At 44.1% G+C, this 16468-nt stretch overlaps 1 protein-coding gene across 1 annotated transcript in view; it reads left to right on the top strand.

Moving 5' to 3' along the window:
* The window catches only part of LOC103034334 (uncharacterized), a 381713-nt gene that overhangs the window by 29075 nt on the left and 336170 nt on the right, over nucleotides 1–16468 (top strand). The gene's annotated exons all lie outside the window — the stretch shown is intronic.

The following is a 16468-nucleotide window of genomic DNA, read 5'->3' as shown; positions in this document are numbered from 1 at the left end:
GACACTGGACGGGGAACCGGACAGGTGACGGAGACTGGACGGGGAACTGGACAGGTGACGGAGACTGGACGGGGAACTGGACAGGTGACGGAGACTGGACGGGGAACTGGACAGGTGACGGAGACTGGACATGAGACAGAGACTGGACGGGACCGGACATGGGAACAGGGACTAGAACATTGACGGGGACGGAAACAAACACAGTAACAGGGACAGGAACAGAGAAACCACCGGGGACAGGAACTGGAACGATCACAGATACGGGGACCAGGACAGGGAGAGACAGAGGTACAAAAGACATAGGTGGGTGCCCAGGACTGGTAAAAGTCTGTGGGGACAGCCTGGGCACATAACTAGGGGCAAAGTCAGGAGGCCTAGGAGCAGGCCTGGAAATACGGGGCCTGGGCCCAAACATAGTTCTGGGAGCTGCAGGTGCTTGAGCTGGAGCAGCTGGGACTGCTGGTGCTTGAGCTGGAGCAGCTGGGACTGCTGGTGCTTGAGCTGGAGCAGCTGGGACTGCTGGTGCTGGAGCTGGAGCAGCTGGGACTGCTGGTGCTTGAGCTGGAGCAGCTGGGACTGCTGGTGCTTGAGCTGGAGCAGCTGGGACTGCTGGTGCTTGAGCAGCTGGGACTGCTGGTGCTTGAGCTGGAGCAGCTGGGACTGCTGGTGCTTGAGCTGGAGCAGCTAGGACTGCTGGTGCTTGAGCTGGAGCAGCTGGGACTGCTGGTGCTTGAACTGGAGCAGCTGGGACTGCTGGTGCTTGAACTGGAGCAGCTGGGACTGCTGGTGCTTGAACTGGAGCAGCTGGGACTGCTGGTGCTTGAACTGGAGCAGCTGGGACTGCTGGTGCTTGGGAGAGCGGCGCGGCCGCCGCTGAAATCTCGGAGAGCGGCGCTGCCGCCGCTGCAGTCTGTGAGCGCGGCACGTCCGCCGCTGAAATCTCGGAGAGCGGCGCGGCCGCCGCTGAAATCTCGGAGAGCGGCGCTGCCGCCGCTGCAGCCTGTGAGCACGGCGCGGCCGCCGCTGAAGTCTCGGAGAGCGGTGCGTGCAACACGGGGCGTGGCATCTCAGCCGCGTGTATCGCGGGACGCAGCGCTTCAGACGCGTGCTTCACGGGGCGTGCCATGAAGAGATCCGCTGCAGCAATGCTGGAGCCTAAAGCCGCGGGTGAGGCGAAAACCCGGACTGGAGTCCTACTCGCTCGTGCAGAGTCTGGTGTGAGGAGCGCGGGGAAAGTCTTTGACCGCGGCTGGCTCGCCGCGCAGGGGGTCTCGGAACGCGGTTCCACTGCCACCGTGGAAGGAAGTAGCGGCAGGCGGGCTGGTGCAGGAGGATAGTCCTCTTCCTCCTCGCTGGACGCAGGTGTGAGGAGATCGGAGTAGTCCCAGAGAAAGGACTCCTCACAGCCTGCATCCAAGTCACCCCCTTCCTCCTCGGGGCGAGGACCGAGGCTGACAGCACACACCCCCAGCGCCCCCCCAAAATTTTCCCCGCTCCGGAGGGAGTCCTCCCGCGCCTTGCGGGCTTTTCGGGCCTGTTTCCTCCGAGACTTTTTTTCCTTATGAGTCTCGGTGGGCACCGCTGAAGCTGGGCTGACGGGCTCCAACCCGAGGAAAGGCGCTGGGAGCGGGTCATCTCCCCGGATTTGCTCGGCGAGGAGGCGAAGAAACTCCAGGTCCGCCTTCCGAGCAGCATGCCACTGGTTTACATCCATACGGTCGGTCTTTTTGTCAGGGTTTGACCCAGGCAGAGAGACGAGGAGGCGGACGTATGTGCAGGTATGGTGAGAAATTTATTAAATAAGTAAATAAACAAATAAACAAAGAACAGTGAAACAAACCAAAACAAACTAGGGAGACTAGAGAACATAAATAAAACAAACAAGAGATAATAAGAATAACTAAACTAGACAGGGTGTAGTGGATTAACCAGAGGATTTCTTCATTGCTTACACACAGACACACACACTACCCCCACTTTATGGTCTATAAGGAACTTCAACCCCCAGAACACTCTAAAAGCCTTGGAGTTATCTTTTTCAAACAGCCTTAAATTTCAAAATGACATTTCCTGACTATTTCTTCACTCAGCCTCGCTCGAGAACCCTAAATGCAAGTCAGGGTAAACATTTTTAAATTCTTTTTTGACATTCCTTCAGACGCTGTCAGTCGTAAATCTGGATTTAGGACCGTTAATGTTTAAACATCTGGAACTGTGCACAATTGTGGTTTTGCCAACAGCACAATCACCAGGACAAGGACGGGACTACGGGACTTGAGAGAGGGTTCAAAACTTAATGAATGCCTTGGAAATTGTAAATTCACCAAATATATTATACCAATTTAGGGGTTTGTGCTTTCTGCAACCACTTAGAAATAAGATTCATGAAGTTAAAATGAATGCTCTTAGCTTGGAAATTACATTCCCAACACCAACTTCACCAACTTCCCCCACGGTCGTAAATTCCGACGACAGCCGCTTATCTGAACACTCAGCAGAGAAGAGGAATTTCTCACTGAGAAGATTTTGCTTAAAATACATATATATTGACTATATAAAAAAGGTGTTTTATAGAATGTTTACTAGATAATGGTATATGTGTCTGGTATATGGTATATGTGTTTGGATGTGTCCTGATTAAATTCTCCTACACATTCAAGTCTGAATCAACAAGGTTTAACTAGCATTTGATAATTTAGCTTTATTTGGTTATCAGTGGTTTAACCATGTATTATCTTTTAAGTGATTTAATTGGGTTTAAATAATAACATGACTCTTGATCTCTTTCTGACAGAGTACCATCCATCATTGTATTCCTAAGATTATCTTGAGTATTACAAAACTGTTTGTGGGCAAAATATATATATATTACATTTATTGTGATTCAATTGTAAGATTGTTTGTTTCCTGAATTTATCCTCACAAACTGATATGCTGAAAAAGGTATTTTGATCCACTGTTTAATTGAGTTTTCTTTTGGTTTGATCTATTAGAAAAATGCTGAAGCATGTTGACCATGTGAGGAGGGGGGGTTTATGGCCCTTTGTGAATCCCCACCAAAGTTTGAAATTGCTCCTAGACCAATCAAAACACAGACATTTGGGCCACAGGGCCAATCATAGCTCAGGGGCCAAACAGGCCACAGAGACTAATAGTAAACTGGGCAGACACAGTTTTAGTTCAGTTGCCAGTTGAGTTTTGGGAGTTCAGGTCAGAGCAGTTAGAGAAGGAGTTGGAGAAGATGAGTTGAGGAAAACAGTTAGAGGAGAGAGGTTAGGGAGCCCAGAGATGGAGAAAGGATAGACTGTTAGTTTAGTCATCTTAAGTTAGTTTTCTTAGACTAGCGCATTTAATCTTCAAGTATATTAATCTTAGCTATCCTAGTTAAAATATCTAAGGTTATTTTACAATCTACGAAGCCAAGCATTATTCCATCTAAGTTTAGCTAAAGTACAGCTGAAAAAGAGATCCGCCAGATCCAACCCAGAAACCTGCGGTCCGGAGGCCACCAGCAAGCCAGCTGAGAGCGAAGGGATTTCCCTGTGGGTTCTCATGGGGCTCCGTGCTGACACAGGAAGTCAACCCACCCTGCAGGCAGGCTCACGTGATCCTTTTTCGGGGTGAAGCATCAGACGACCAACCCAGGCGGATGTCACCAAGGCCCACTTCAACAACTCAGAGTAAGGCAGAGCTGGGTTTAATCTTTCGGCAGATGGTGTTCTGTTGGTCATGGTCTGGGTCAGGTCTTTAATAGAGCGTCTTTAGTATAGATGACTCATTTTGAGTGTCTTGGGTGGAAATAAGAATTGGTTTCGTAGACTTAAAATGCCTTAGACCCTTATTTAGAAATATTCACTTTATAGTTCTATTAATCTTTATTCCTTTCATATCAGCATTATAACATGTTTGTTCTTTTATTTCTCATTTATCATTCTACACTATGATTTGATATGTAATGGCTACATTTAGTACTTTTTAATGAATTATTTACTCATATCTGTGTGATTTAATAAAATACTTTTATTTTACAAAACCTGTAATTTCAGTGTGTTTTTCTGGATAACTTGGTTATGAAAATTTCTGTCACCTGTAGAAACCACACCCTGAGATGTCTTGTGTTATTAATTAATTTGATTAATTAATTTATTAATTAATCTAATTAAATTAATTTAATAACTGGCGCCCAATTAAAAATATTTCAACATCTCAATTAGCACCAGGTATTAAACCACTGAGCCCGCTACACAGGGCAAGGGAGTAGACAAGAAAACTAAACAGGGAACTAGAAAATAAACAGAGATAAACACAGAACAAGGGACTCGGGCTAAGGCTATGAAAACACTGAGAACAGAGAAACGCAGAGGGACAGACAACGGGAGACAGTGCAAAGACCGACCAGGACAGGTGACAGAGGAAAGCTATTTAACTAAACAGGAAACACACTGGGAGTGGAAACACCTGGGGAAGGGGTGGAGCTACAAATGAGACATGAGGTAATGGAAAATCACAGGCAGAACACAGGGGCACGGGTCACGTGGGACAACACAGGCACGAGGACAGACAGGAAACAGGGCCAGGCGTGACAGTAAAACCCAAACACTTCAGATACAACCAGAACGTCTCCCTCTGCACAACCTGCAGTTGTCTCTTCTAGTGGATTGAAGCCAATCTCCTAAATGGGCGTGTCAGCGGCGGACTGAACGTGACGTCTATAGGCGAAGTTGGCGCTCAAATTCAAACGAGAGATTCTCAGGATTTCATTGGCTCAACCGTTTTGACAATCACGACTTTGCCCAATCATAGAACTATTTACTGTTTCGTGAAAACTAATTTAATTCTGATTAATAATTAAAATAAGATAAGAATGCTGACCCATTTGACATGATAATTATATGTTGTGTTTAGACCTAAATATTATAATTAAAATGTTATTTATTTTTGCATTCCAAGTTTGTTGTTAGATTAACATGAAGACCATTCTTTCTCTAGTGTGACAAAAATCATGCAGCTTTCTAACACAAATTTGATTATCATGATACTCAAACAATAGTCCATATGTAAGCAAAAAAGGAGAGCAACTCTTCAGGTGATTGAGAATGTCAACAGGGCAAGGTCAGATTGTGTTAACAAGAACAATTTGTCCAGAGAGGGATGTTATGGTTGTGTGGCACTCTAAAATAGTTAAGTGTGTGAAATATAGCCCCCTATTTTATTTTTATGTATTATCTCCTTCTCATAGAACTACTGTTAAGGTTCCTATTGTTATTTAACAAGGCAATATAAGTTTCGCCAGTAGAGGGCGCTCGGTGACAGGCACCAGGGTCTAATACTCTAACCAGCAGAAAAAATTGGTCAGTACCTGGTGGAGCAGTTAGCAGATAACACACCGAGTAGCTCCTGTAACCTGCTGTTTCTGTGTTTTGCAGGTAAGCTGAGTGATAAATTGTAGATAAAGTGAGAGTTAACAGTATTAGTGACTCATTAGAGTTTTTTGTTGTGAAAATGTGAAACTTGTGGTCGAAGGAGTCGTTTTAATGAGTTTCAGAGCTGTTTTAGGTTTGAAAGCTAATCGGTAGAAGCTAAAGCTAAATGTGAATCAGACTGAGCCTCGTGCTAAGCTATGAAGCACATGTGGTCTTATACTTGAACTAGTCTAGTTATTCGGCTAGAATTTAAGTCTGTATTTTCCATTTTTGCTATTTTTGAGCTAGTTTTGGTTTAAAGCTGCACTATATATGTTCTGTTTACCAGATTCGGTGTAAATGCTTTCTGTTAATTAATTAATATGGAATATAGGAGATATAAGCTAAAAAGATCTTCATTTAAAATGGATTTTGTTTAAAATACAATTCATAGGAGCAATTGAGTTAAGAAGGGATTAAAAATTGACTAAAATTGTTGTTAAAAACACTATAAAAACTAGAAGCAGAGTAATGAGAGTTCATAATGATACTTAGTTACACAGTAAATGCATTCTGGTGATTTAGTGAGTTTACTACTGTGATGTATGTGGAAATAAAACTGTAAATGTGCAGAGACATTACTGTAATTAGCTATCATAAGAATTATACTGTAATACTGTTTTCCTATTTGGGTTTACTATACTTGTGTATTATGTCACTGTTTCTGTAATGCAGAGAAAATTGGTCAGTACCTGGTGGAGCAGTTAGCAGATAACACACCGAGTAGCTCCTGTAACCTGCTGTTTCTGTGTTTTGCAGTGCATACACAAAAATAAATATGTTGCACCGGAGATGAGTTGGCCCATCATTTTCAGCAGTGTAACATATTTTGGCGAGCCAGCCAGGAGGAGGCGCTGGTGAGTCAACCCCATCACCAACCTCCTTCCTTCCCAAAAGACGAACCATCAAAAAAAAAAAAAAAATGGAAGTCATACAGCTTCTGCGCGATCAAGTGAGTGCAGCCTTGTGGCAGCTGGATAGAGAGCCTCTCATGGATGTCTGCAGGCGACTGAAGTGTTCCGGCCTGGACAGCGGAGAGCCTCAACGCAAGACCAAGAGGACACTCATCAGGTTAGCAGAGAGCATGTTTGATGAGATAGAAAAAAGTGAAGAAGAAGAGCAGGTGGAACAGTTTTATAAAGACATAGCCACATACATCCAGAGACTGAGCGAAAAGAAATGTCAGTCAGAAGAGGAACCCACAGTTAAGGAGTGTGAACCTCAAAAAGACCTCAACAACATTCCACATGCCATTTTAGTCCAGACAACCGATTATCCATCCAAAACCCGACCAGAGCCAACCCGAACTCTGCAAGAGGTAACTTTAAGGAGAGAGTTTAAAATCTCTGGGCAGATTGGAGAAAGTGGGCAGAAGGATAAGTTGTCTTACCTCAGTTTAGTCCGTCAGATTGAGAATGGAGTTGAAAAGGGACATTCAGAGATTGAAATAGTTGAAGCAGTAATTAGGGCCATTAGTCCAGGAATGCCCCTAAGAGATATGTTGGAGATAAAACGTGGGCTCACACTTAGCAAAGTGCTCACCATATTAAAGGGACACTACAGAGTAGACAGCCCCACTGAGCTTTACCACCAGCTTCTCAATATCTCCCAAGAACCCAAAGAAACAGCCCTAAATTTTGTCTTTCGTTGTATCGAACTCAAAGAGAAACTGTTATGGAAAGCAGCAAATGAGGAGACTGATGAACTGTACAGCAGAGCCACAATTCAGCGCAAGTTTCTCCGCTCCATTGAAACTGGACTGCTTAGTGACTCCATTAAGTATCAGTTACTGCCCCTCCTGAGTGACATGACCATAACAGATGAGGAACTGATCGAGAAAGTCAACGAAGCTTCAAAGCTAGAAAATGAAAGATCTGAGAAACGAAAAAGGTCCACTGCAACTAAGATTCCCAAGGTACAAGAGCTCCAAACAGAATGCCAGACAGCCCAGACACCTGTTCAGAGCCACTTAAAACCCAGAGAATCACCCACTGCAGTAGCCCTGAAAACAGTTAAAACCAAAGAGACCAAACCAGACACGCAGCAGATCATAGAAGAACTCCGCAAGGAAATTAAAGAAATGTTTCTATCTGCTATGGAAACCAGTCCCCCCACTAGAGCACTTAAACAAAGACAAAAAGGTTGTAGAAAGTGCAGGGAAGAGGGGAAAGGAGATAACTGCACACACTGCTTTAAGTGCGGTCGAGAAGGCCACTACTCTCGTGGATGCCGAGCACCAAGGCTGTCGTCGGGAAACGGGGAGGGACTACTGAGGTGGGACCAACAGTAGTCCAGAGCCAACGGTCCCATAAACAGCCAAGCTTACCACCCTCCTCCGATGAAATGACAGCTACCACCTTATCAGCTGTAACTGAAGTTCACTATCTACCCCCCCAACGCAAGTCAAGATTAGTAAGCCTAGTGGGAAACCGCTGTACTGTAAATTGTTGTATGGACAATTATCCAGTCAAAGTATTGTGGGACTCCGGGGCACAGTTCAGCATTGTGAATGAAAGCTGGCGGCAAGACCACCTTCCCCACACAGTGGTCAGACCTGTTTCAGAACTGCTAGAGAATGAGACGCTCACAGTGTTTGCTGCGAACAACACTCCCATCCCGTACATTGGCTGGATAGAAGTCAGCTTCAGACTGGAGAGTGATTTGTCCCCAACCAGTGAACTGCGAGTGCCAATACTGGTATCCAGTGACCCAGCTGTAGCCAGTGAACCTATCATCGGCTACAATGTAATTGAAGCTGTTGTCAACAGAAAAGGGGTGAAGACTAAAGACGGAAGAAAAGAACTTACACACTATGTAAGTAAAGCCTTTGAAATAACTGTTCAGACGGCACATAATGTTGTCAAGCTTGTGCAGAACAGCAGCAAAGGCTCAGAGACAGGTGTGGTCAGGACGGGAATAAGGAGGGTGCCTTTACCAGCTAATCAAGTCACCACAGTGTATGCACGGGCATATGTTACTTCACATGCTGTAGGCCAAGACATGTTTTTCGTTGCTGATGTATCCAACCCACCACCAGAGGGCATTGTGGTCAATGATGTATTGGTACAAATTCCAGACAGAAAAGTGCCATATGTACCCATCCCAGTGACTAACACCACCGACCACACCATTTATCTCAGGAGTCGTGAAGTGATTGGACATCTTGAACCAATAAAGACTGTATACGCAGCAGACATCCAGACAAAAGTAAATGAACTGACACAAGAAGACAAAAAGAATGCAGAGATAAAGTCACCTAACCTGAATAACACACAGTCACACGAGAGCCAACCGAGACCAAAGTCATGGGATCCCCCATTGGATCTTCAACATCTAACAGAAAGTCAACAAGCAGCTGTGAAGAAGATGTTGAGGGAGGAATGTGAGGCATTCGCCTATGACAGTGATGATGTGGGCTGCATCCCATCTCTTAAAATGCATATCACTTTGCATGACACAAGTCCTGTGAAAAAAACCTACATGTCGGTTCCAAAACCTCTTCACAAGGAAGTCAAGGAGTATTTGCAGGACCTGCTTAACAAAGGTTGGATCACACCATCACGGTCTCCCTATTCGTCACCTGTAGTGTGCGTACGCAAGAAAGATGGCACCCTTCGCCTTTGTTGTGACTACAGGGAGCTCAACCGCAAGTCTGTTCCGGATCGGCATCCTATACCAAGGATTCAGGACATGCTGGATACACTGGGTGGAAGCGTTTGGTTTTCAGTGCTGGACCAGGGTAAAGCGTACCACCAGGGTTTCTTGGATGAAGAAAGTCGCCCTTTGACCGCCTTCATCACACCCTGGGGGCTATATCAATGGGTTCGCGTTCCTTTTGGTCTGAGTGCCTCACCTGCTGAGTTCCAAAGGAGCATGGAACACTGTATGGCAGGCCTTAGGGACACCATTTGCCTACCATACCTGGACGATAACCTGGTGCACAGCAGCAACTTTGAAGAACATCTCAAGCACCTTCGCCTGGTCCTCCAGCGTTACAGAGAGCATGGTGTTAAGCTGACCCCAAAGAAATGTGAACTGTTCAGGAAAAGTGTGAAGTTTCTGGGCAAGCTAGTGACAGGGGAAGGTTACACGATGGACCCAGCAGAGTTGGCTCCAGTGATGGCCTTAAAGGAGAAAACACTTGCAACTGTTGGAGATGTACGTCAAATGCTTGGCTTTCTCTCTTATTATAGGCCCTTCATCCCCAACTTTTCTCGTGTAGCCCATCCACTCTACAGCCTGCTTAGTCCTCCCCCCTCTGAGAACTCTGCTCCAGTCAAAGTTAACAAGACTAAAACAGGGGTGAAGAAAGGTAAAGGCCATTTACCATCACGCATGCCTATTCAGTGGACTAGCTCCCACCAAGAGACATTGAACCAGCTCATAGATGCACTTACTAAACCTCCTGTGCTCGGGTACCCCGACATCACCGAACCCTTTGTGTTACATTGTGATGCATCACAAGTTGGGCTAGGTGCTGTCTTATACCAGCGGCAGCAAGGCAAGATGAGAGTTATCGCATATGGTTCCCGAACTCTGAGTCCAGCCGAGAAAAAGTACCACCTGCACTCAGGCAAAAGTTTTTGGCAATGAAGTGGGCCATTTGTGAGCGTTTTCGGGATTATTTGTACCATGCTCCGTCATTTGTGGTGTACACAGATAATAATCCGTTAACATATGTGCTCACCACCGCAAAGCTCAACGCCACAGGCCTAGGGTTGCAGCGGTAACCGGTTTCACGGTATACCGTGGTATTAAAATGCACGGTTATCATACCGTTTGTGTTTGCTTATTACCGGTAAAACGCAAGCCAGCGGAGAAACTCACCCGCGCATGCGCAACTCTGCTCCGCTTCAGCTACTCAGCACACAGCGGTGAGAACGGCAGAAAGTGCATCAGACTAGAGCTTAGATTCTCTGCCCGAACCAGACCTGACCCGAGGCCCGACCCGAGATCGGGTCCGTTCGGGCCGAGATTTCCCACCACATTCCTCGGGCCAGGTCGGGTTGGGCTCTAGAAAATAGTCTGAGATGTAGGCATCTGTTTTTTAATTATATATTTTATTTTTAAATAAAGCTCTGGTGTGATAATCACTATGTTAATGCTAAGTAACCAATTATTATTGTTAATGAAAACGAACCAAATAACGAAAACTGAAACTTAACTAACTTAATTATAAGCGCTGTTTTCACTCCCGCAGTTCTACAGCGGGGGGTGTTGTGCCGATTCTGTCCGCGAAGCGGGAGTCGGATTGAGCAGGGAGTCGGATTCGGCATAACAGCGGCAGCACGGCTGCACCTCGCGGCCCGCGGTGTTAGTTGTAAGCGCTCGCGATAGCCGCAAAATACGACAGAAAACACTGAGAAACTGCAGAATTATGTATTGGACTAAAATGAGCACGAGGAGATAAAAGAGAACCTTTACCTGTGAGTAGCTCATATCAGAACACGCAAATCTCTCTCTCTCTCTCTCTCTCGCACGTGAACTTCTCCGCACTGTGTTTAGCTGCTCTTAAAAATAATTTTAATTAAATAATAGTTCTATGCTTCTATGTTAGTGTTAATTTACATAATTCTGATCATATTTCGCTCATTCAAACAGCCTGAAAACAGACTTGTAATCTTGTAATCAACAAGCTTGTAATCAATGTGGCCGTAAAGTCACAGCTAAAGGAGGAAATACATCAAACCTGTTCTCCCATCTCCGAGAACACCACCCCGCTGTGCAGCGCAAAGTATGTGTTCAGTTTAAAATTTTAATCTGAACATAAATAAAACCTCTTTGTTGTCGTGCATAACCCATGCGGTAAGCGCCCGCAAAAGCGCTGAGTTATCCGAAATTCGGGCACGCAGGTACAGGCGTGAAGTGCGTACTACGATGGATTCACGTGTCCGTGTAAAGGTACTGGCCGGACTGGACGTGAAAGACGCCATTCATTTACATGCGTTCATTTTCAAATTCTGACGTGCCTGTTTTTCATATGTTGAAGGTTTTAAGTAGTGAAAGCCTTAAAATAGAAATCTCTATTGTGAGGATCATGTCAGAAATAAATCCCCTCTTTCTGCAGTATCTGGTTATATACCAACTTTTTTTTATATATACACTCTTAATGCCCTTAAGAGTAGTGGAAAAACATGGTTTCCTTCACCTGATGGTGTAGTTTCTACAATAAATAGTTAATTGAACAAAAAAATAATAATATATGTAACAAACTGTGATACCGTGATAACCGTGATACCGCGGTATTTTCCGAGACGGTTATCATACCGTGAAAATCTCATACCGTTGCAACCCTACACAGGCCACAGATGGGTCGCAGGGCTGGCCAGCTATAACTTCACCATACGCTACCGTCCGGGTAAGACCAATGCCGATGCTGATGGGCTGTCACGGATGCCACTGGACATTGACAACTACATGAAGAGCTGTACAGCTGAGGTGGGACAGGAGGCCATAAGCGCATCTATGGAGTCTGTGGTGGTGGAGCAAAAATGCCCTTCCCAAGGTATTGGTGTTATCCAGGTTGGGGCTCTGAAGTTGATGAGAGATTCTGGAAGTTCACAGCCTTTGACACCAGACCAGATTCGCACATCCCAGGAAGCAGATGAAGTCCTTTCAAGAGTGCTCTGGTACAAGTCACAGAATGGAAGACCAAGTAGAGCTGAGGTGAAGTCTGAGCCTCCTGCAGTAGCTGCACTGCTCAGGCAGTGGTTGAAGCTTCACATTGACCAAAACGGTGTCCTGCGTCAAAAAACAACCCGCAGAGAGCAGCTATTGGTCCCTAAAGCTTATCGTCCTCTGGTATTCAAAGAACTTGACCAAGACATGGGCCATTTGGGGGTGGAAAGGACGCTCGACTTGATTCGAGACAGGTTCTACTGGCCTCAGATGGCAAAAGAGGTTGAACACTTTGTTACTGAAGAATGTGAGTGTCTGAAAAAGAAAAAGCCAAGTAAGCAGACCTGTGCACCTCTGATCCCGATCCAGTCCACGTACCCATTCCAGCTGGTCTCCATAGACTTTCTCCACCTGGAAAAGTGTAAGCACGGCTATGAATACATACTAGTGGTCATGGATCACTTTATCAGGTTTGCACAAGCTTACCCGACAAGAAACAAAGCAGCTAAAACGGTCGCTGACAAGCTCTTCAATGATTTTGCACTGAAGTTTGGCTTCCCTACTAGACTACACCACGACATGGGTAAAGAATTTGACAACAAGCTCATGGCAAGATTAAAAGAACTTTCAGGCATCCAGGGCTCCCACACAACAGCCTACCATCCCCAGGGGAACGGACAGGTAGAGAGATTCAACCGTACCTTGCTGTCCATGTTACGAACTCTGGAGGACAAGGAGAAGGATGATTGGAAAGAGTCACTGGCTAAAGTTGTCCATGCGTACAACTGTACGAAGAGTGAAGCAACAGGGTATGCCCCATATTACCTCATCTTCGGCCGGTCTCCACGCTTGCCCATCGACCTGCTCTTCAATCTAAGGGAAGATGAAGCTCATATGGACTATGATGACTATGTCAGCTGTTGGAAACAGAGAATGCAAGAAGCTTACAAAGTGGCTTCTGAATCAGCTACCAAAGAAGCGGCAAGAGGAAAAGCATATTATGACAGGAGAGTTAAAGGGAGAGATCTTCAGCCTGGTGATAGAGTTCTCCTCCGAAATCTCACTCCTAGAGGTGGACCCGCTAAGATTCAGTCCTATTGGGAGAACCAGATCTACAAAGTGATGGGGAGAAAAACAGATGACAGCCCTGTGTATAGGATCTGCCCTGAAACTGGTCAAGGAAGAGAAAAGGTGGTGCACAGGAATCTCCTACTTCCATGTGACTTCCTACCCCTTGAAAAGCCACCAGCACACACTGTTCAGCCACACAAAAACAAAAGTTGAGACGTACGAGTACACCACAGCAGCAGCACCCAGAAAGTGGTGACACATCGGATGATGACTACAGTGGTACTTACCAGTGGTACCTCAGGCCTGTTCCAGAGAGGCAACAGAGGCAGACTCTACTCAATCCTTTGGCAGAACCATTCCAGCCTGAACCAAGTCCTAATGTTCAAGAAGAGGATTTGCCACTACAGAGCGAAGAGGATTTGCCACTACAGAGCGAAGAGGATTTGCCACTACAGAGCGAAGAGGACATACCCAATCAGATACCAAGTCCTGGCATTGACCTTGAAAGCTCAGGGACAAGTAAGGCAGTGATTGACAGTCCAGTTTCAAACAGAGGTGAGACTGACTCTGAGAGACAGCGACCCAAAAGACAAAGTCAGAAACCAAAGGTACTGAGTTATGACACTTTAGGTCAGCCAACTTTGGTCCAGAGAGATGGTAAGATAACTAAGGCTCATGTAATTGAGAGTAATGCATTCTGGAGACCATGGTCTGTGGGACTATGTTAAATCTATAGTCAAATGTAGTTGGTAACCAGAAATGTCAGGAGACATTTAAATTTGTGGGGGAGAGTGTGGCACTCTAAAATAGTTAAGTGTTTTATTCCTCCAATTCATAGGAGCAATTGAGTTAAGAAGGGATTAAAAATTGACTAAAATTGTTGTTAAAAACACTATAAAAACTAGAAGCAGAGTAATGAGAGTTCATAATGATACTTAGTTACACAGTAAATGCATTCTGGTGATTTAGTGAGTTTACTACTGTGATGTATGTGGAAATAAAACTGTAAATATGCAGAGACATTACTGTAATTAGCTATCATAAGAATTATACTGTAATACTGTTTTCCTATTTGGGTTTACTATACATGTGTATTATGTCACTGTTTCTGTAATGCAGAGAAAATTGGTCAGTACCTGGTGGAGCAGTTAGCAGATAACACACCGAGTAGCTCCTGTAACCTGCTGTTTCTGTGTTTTGCAGTGCATACACAAAAATAAATATGTTGCACCGGAGATGAGTTGGCCCATCATTTTCAGCAGTGTAACAGTTGCAATACATAAATCACACAGACCTGAGTGCATGACCCCTACACTATGTAGGATTTTCTTGATTTACAGCTTCAGAATCACTGCAAAACTCCACTGAGGTGTAATAGGCAGAGAATCCCTCTTATACCTGATTCGGGCTCCATTGATTTAAAATAAGGCTAATCAAGCATTTGCGAGCCCGGCCTTCAGGATGGACTTGTTTCAGCACAATGAAGCCCAGATCAGGCCTAAGAGAGATGCTTTACTGCTTATTACACTTCAGTGGAGTGGTGTAGCTGTAATAGTACCTCTTGAGAAAATCCTGCACTGTTAACTGTTAAGAGTTATAGTGGCTATTATGCTGTTTTTTCTCACAGTAAACTTAATCTATGATTTATTCTCACCTCTTTTTAGGATGAAAGTGATTCACACAACATGAGGGTCACTGAATTATGTGATAAGTATGAAAATGATGATGGAAATGATCACAGTCACTACTTCTTAACCCACCTGAACACCTATGGGAGATTTTGGACTGGTGTGTTAGACAGCTCTTTCTTTACTGTCATCGTGAAATTTCTAAATGAGGGACACTCTTTTGGAAGGGTGATTGTAGAATTAATACTAAGGCATCAAAACTGTTTAATGAGCCATGCTTTTAATGTATGTTTTTGTCAATATATGCATTAAAGCCAAAGGGAATAAATGGGTGTGAACATAATGTTTAAATAAAAAAAAAGAGTAAAGCAGGTATTTTACTATAGGTATTTTTAAGCTTAGGTTTTTAAGACAAATTAAAATATAAACAGTTCCTTTGATTATTTTAATGTATTTTTAGTTCACTACGTGTGTTTAATTTGTACTTCAAATGCTTAATATTAAATTAAGTTCAAGTACAAATGCATTTGTTTAGGTACATATAAAAGTTGTTTGTCAATCTTTGTACTATTTTATATGCCTCTTTGTTTTATGGAGAGTTATTAGTGAAACACCAGCTCTGGTGGGAGTGGGAGAGAAAGGAACATAATTTATAATTTGCAAAAAAACTAAACACACTTTTTTTTACAACATAAAACAGAAATACGTGCAAGCATGTTTCTGAAGCAGTAAGTCATTTCGCTTTAATTGTGTTCTACACAGTTCAGGTGTGGTTAATTCGCAGATTGGCCCTGTGGGCAGAGTTGCCAGGTTCGCGTTTTTTCCGCCAAATTGGGCTTGATTGAAAATCCATTAGCGGGGTGGCAGGGTACGTTTTTAAAAGTTACTACAAAAAGTGTCACAAAAAAAAAAACACGACAATGTAAACAGAAATCACCAGGCATGAAAAAATAAGAGGAGATAAGAGAGTTCAGGAGGGGCAAGAACACAAAAAGTAAGCAAAAGTCTTTTTTTTTTTTTTGCTAATTATGTTACTGTTAAATATTCTTGACTGGGATATATAACTGTTATAAAATAACTAATGAAACACTAATGTTACAATATTATTAATAACTTAATATTGATAATAAATTCCTTATAAATTAATTATAAACAAAAAAGTCGTATCAGGGTTCCCGCGGGTCCTTAAAAAGTCTTAAATTGTCTTAAATTAAAATCTGGATAATTAAGGTCTTAAATTGTCTTATATTTACTGAAAATTTGCCGTAGGTATTAAATTTTCAGACTGTAAATTTAATGCCGGTGGGAAAGCACAGTGGCTCACCGTAAACATCTAATTATATTATTTGTTTAATTACTTTAGGACAAAGACGGTAGTAAATGAGTCTAATGAGCTATTAATACCCGCTTTACGGTACGTCAGCGGCAGACGGCTGACGTCAGGCTGCGTGTCGGCATTTCGCGGTTTGGGGTAAAGCACATGAAGATGGGGAAATGTAAATTTAGCGCTAAATGGATGGAAGAGGAGGTTTTTAGGAGGTGGTTGGCGCCGCAAAAATGAAGCTCTGTGCAAATTCTGCAGAAAGACATTTTCATTAGGGACAATGGGGCTCAAAGCCGTGGAGTCGCATATGAAAGGAGCTATGCACCAGCGGTTCGTGGCGGCAGCAGCTAGCCACAGCGAGCTAA

Source organism: Astyanax mexicanus, chromosome 19, assembly GCF_023375975.1.
Source record: "Astyanax mexicanus isolate ESR-SI-001 chromosome 19, AstMex3_surface, whole genome shotgun sequence".
NCBI classification, from domain to species: domain Eukaryota; kingdom Metazoa; phylum Chordata; class Actinopteri; order Characiformes; family Acestrorhamphidae; genus Astyanax; species Astyanax mexicanus.
The sequence above is the reverse complement of the archived record's forward strand: the minus strand, read 5'-3'. Positions and strand labels throughout refer to the sequence as shown.